Below are 4487 nucleotides of genomic sequence, written 5' to 3'. Positions count from 1 at the left end.
CTTAAAGTTCTCAAGAGAGGGAATGATATCTAATACATACTTAATAAGTTTCAGAAACTACGTTTTTAATCCCAAGAGCGCAACACAATGTAGATAGCTCCTAAATAAGGGATAAATAAATTTATGTTAGTTGTCTGCAAATGCTATAAAAAAAAACCTTGGAACATACCAGTTGATGTCGAGTGGATTCCAAATGGCAACACCACCAGAGTAGAACTGTGCTCCACAGGGCTTTCAATGGCTGATTTTTTGGCATTAGAATGCAGGCCTTTTTCTGAAGCACCATTGGGTGGACTGGCACAATCAAGGTTTGGGTAAGCAGTGGAGCATATTAGCTCTTTGCACTACCTAGGGACTCCACTTTGACCATAGCAGATACTTAAGACATATTTGTTGAATAAAATAATTAGGAAATAAACTTCACATTTATATGTAGTAGTAGTACCTTCTGAAGTAAGGAAGATCTGGTTTGCCATATACGATATTTGCTAAAATGAAGTTTTTGAACAAGTAATAGTAGAAAGAAAAGCCTTACTCCAAGATGGATAAGGTTTAAGAAAGGGGAGCAATAAATGTTCCTGCACTTGATCTCAGCCATATTGTAGGTACACCGCCTCAGAAACCCAAGAATGGGTGGTTATGAGTCGCAATTTACTCTAGGGCAGGGAGTTTTTTCTTTTCTTTTCTGTTTAATATCCTGGAGACAATCAAAGTTTATCATGCAAAAATAAACCAACAAACAAAACAAACAAACATATAACTTACACAAAAATGGGAGGATATTTTTGGATGTTTTGTTTTTAGTCTGTCTTTCTTTTATTCTCTTCTCCCTCTTTTTTCCTTTTAATACTCTATTTAAATTGTTTCCGAAAATGTGTAGTGCAATTTCTAAACAAAAATAAATTATAAGTTATTTAATATTTATAAAATTCTGGCGTTGAAATATTTTCTTGAGTCACAATTAAATACAGAGGTTGCAGAAACATAGATTACAATCAAGGAAAATCACTTTAAACTTTGGAAGATGATAAGGGAAAGTCTGATAGGTGTATCACTGATATATGTCATTTGGTAACAGATTGAAGAGACTCTGGAAGCTTATATACCATGTGGTGGCGGGAACTTTGAAGGACAGAGATAGAAAAGAAGATGGAAATACTGCTATGGAAAAAACAATGTGTAGAAGAAAATTTTCACCACTACAGAAGAGTTTTTGAATTTTGAATGGATAGATATATAGTCTCTAACAATAATAATAATAAACATTTCAGAGAGAGTATGCTATGTAAAATTATTTAAAAAAAATGACTGCTCAAGATCATGGAGGAAATGATAGTTTTATTAGTGAGGAGAGAAAAGAGCAGAGAATATTGGTTGTCTCTTGAGCTTAAAGGGATGCCCACATAGCAGAGAATGGGAGGTGACAGGTAGTTCTGATATGAACTACAGGGAAAGTATTCATGCATTAAAAAATAATGGATTTATTCTCTCACAGAATAAGTGGGAAAATATGCAAGCTATATGGTTGGGTTCTGAAAAGATACTTAACATATGAAAAATAAAGCTGAAAGCATGTCTGAGAGAGTCTATGAGAGAGGAATCAGATTATGAAGAAAAACTAACCTGAGGATCATCTAGTGAGCTTCAAGAATGAAAAATAATCCAGTCAAAATTGTCTTCTGATTTTGATACAATTGTATAGTCTATCACCCTTGTGGATTATTTATGTCTAATCAAGGTGGATTATAATTCTTGAAGTATCTTTACTCTGCATTTTTTTTTTTTTTTTTGGATGTAGGAAGCTTGGCTTTTTAATTTTTTTTTTCTTTGCAATTATTATTGCTGGATAACAAAAACCATAGGTAATGAGTGGAGGACACAAGACAAGGTGAATTGGTTTGGTAGTTATGAGTCAGGACAGGGCCACCCAATCCATTTAATTAATTTATTAAAAATGACCATTCACTCCTCAAAAGGAAGGTTGGGCACTCTACTTCCGTAGTGATACTGCCTTGGAAACTGAAGGAGGGGTCACTATGAGTCGTGTCCAACTCAATGGCAAATAACAACAACAAGGCTTCCTAAATCATGGAACTTTATAGTTGATCTCTCAGTAAGTCTTAGGAGAGGATATAGAAAATTAGAGAGGAGGAATAAAATATATATGACATTCTAAAATACATGTGGGTAAAATTTTTTAATTTGTTTTAATTTTTGATTTATCAAGTCTTAACAGGAAATAGAAGATAAAACAGCAATATCATGATTTGACTCTACTAAGTCACCATGCTCAAAATCAATGGCTCAGTCTTCATGCCCTCCATACTCACATTAGTTGGGATTCCTGGCCTGGAGTCAGTGCTGTGTTGGATTGGGATTCCATTCTTTGTCATGTACCTCATTGCTTTGACTGGGAATTTCCTTATCCTGGCTATAATCAAATGTGAAAACAGCCTCCATAAACCTATGTTCATATTTTTGGCCATGTGAGGGGCAACAGACATTGCACTTAGCACTTTCATTCTTCCCAAAATGTTAGGCATTTTCTGGTTTCATTTGCCAGAGATTTATTTTGAAGCCTGTCTGCTGCAAATGTGGCTTATTCACTCATTTCAGGCAATTAAATCAGGTGTTCTACTAGCAATGGCCCTGGACCTCAATGTGGCCATTCTGTTATCCATTGAGACATGCCACCATCTTCTCACAACAACTTATGACTCATATTGGAATTGGAGTGACACTTAGGGGTGCCATTCTTGTAGCACCATGTCTGTTGTTGTTATGTGCCGTCGAGTTGGCCCCGACTCATAGCGACCCCTCCTTGGGTTTCCGAGGCAGTATCACTACGGAAGTAGGATTGCCCAACCTTCCTTCCGAGGAGTAGCTGGTGGGTTTGAACCGCCAGCCTTCTGGTTAGCAGTCAAGTGCTTTAGCCACTATGCTACCAGAGCTCCTAGCACCATGTCTAGTACTTATTAAATATCATCTTAAACTCTACAGAGCTACAGTCATCTCCCACTCTTACTGTGAGCACATGGCTCTTGTCAAACTGGCTACTGAAGATATCCGGGTCAACAAGATATATGGCCTGTTTGTTGCCTTCACCATCCTAGGGTTTGACAGCATCGGTATCACCTTGTCTTATGTTTGGATCTTCATTGCTGTCTTTCAACTGCCCCAGAAGGAGGCACTACTCAAGGCTTTCAATACCTGCATTTCCCACATTTGTGTCTTTCTTCAGTTCTACCTTCTTGCCTTCTTCTCTTTCTTCACACACAGATTTGGTTCTCACATTCCCCCATATGTTCATATCCTTTTGTCAAGCTTTTACCTATTAGTCCCACCATTTCTCAACCCAGTAGTCTCTGGAGTGAAGACCAAACAACTTCGTGACCATATCCTGAAAATGTTACTCTTTAAAAACCATCTTGATCCTCAGTAGGTCTTTCTAAAGAGAATTTAATTAATAATAAGTATCAACTTGAATATGGTGAAAAGATCTCTTCTGCAAATGCGTACATGTGGAAATAATTCTTCTAACTGAATTCTAGATGCTTACGATTCAAAAAGGAAGGAAGGTTGGGCAATCCTGCTTCCGTAGTGATACTGCCTCAGAAACCCAAGGAGGGGTCGCTATGAGTCGGGTTTGACTCGACGGCACATAACAACAACAACAACAACGATTCAAAAAGTGTACAGCAAATCTTAGGAACTCAACAGCCTTGTTCATACAGATAAAGAACAAAACTCACTTATAATGAGACTTCAAATAAATAGACACTATTTTGTTTTTGAATTATCTCTTTATACTTAGCATGTTCTCTACAATATTACTTACATCTATATAAAAAAGAAAATTGTGGGTAAAAAAACATTTGATTCCAAATCATTTATCTGGACATGACACACACCTATACTAAACTCCTAAACAATATATTTAATTCTGTATATGTCTCACTTTCTAATATCTGATTTTGAATCTATATTTTGAAAAATATGGAGTTATTTTTCTGTTTTCTTTTTCCTGAAATACTGAGTGATATAAATATAAAAGAAAGTCTGGAATACCAAAATCAATCTCACAACAGTTATATGATACAACCAACAGACTAAACATTGGTGAATTTCCATCAGAAAGAGTGCAAGAGAAAAAGAGAGTGAAAGGAAAAAAAAAAGAAGAACATTCACAAATTTGCTTTCTGGAATACAAAAATGATGATCAGAACTTGAGTTCAAAAAGAGTCCTTCCCTAATCAAACTAAAGCACTATTTTCAGAAGCTGAGGGACTACATTTAATACTAGACAAATAAATCCATTGTATATTAGAAACTACCTACTTAAGTATCTAGAGTGCAGAGCTTTTGTCTTATTTGGCTTTGTATCAGTAATAGAGAGGATAATACTTAAAGTTTCTTAGAATCTCAGTAAAAATGATATTGAAATGATGAACAAAGTTTCAAAATATTCCTATTGCTGATAAATTATA

The 4487-nt window shown here is 35.7% G+C and overlaps 1 pseudogene; it reads left to right on the top strand.

The window, feature by feature from the left end:
* Positions 1-2286: 2286 nt before the first annotated feature.
* Positions 2287-3442, top strand: LOC103213027 (annotated as a pseudogene).
* Positions 3443-4487: the final 1045 nt, after the last annotated feature.

The sequence above is a fragment of the Orycteropus afer genome, unplaced genomic scaffold (assembly GCF_000298275.1).
Source record: "Orycteropus afer afer isolate SDZICR_OR568_19922 unplaced genomic scaffold, OryAfe1.0 scaffold01217, whole genome shotgun sequence".
In the NCBI taxonomy this organism is placed as follows: Eukaryota; Metazoa; Chordata; class Mammalia; order Tubulidentata; family Orycteropodidae; genus Orycteropus; species Orycteropus afer.
This window is presented reverse-complemented; position numbering and strand designations above follow the sequence as displayed.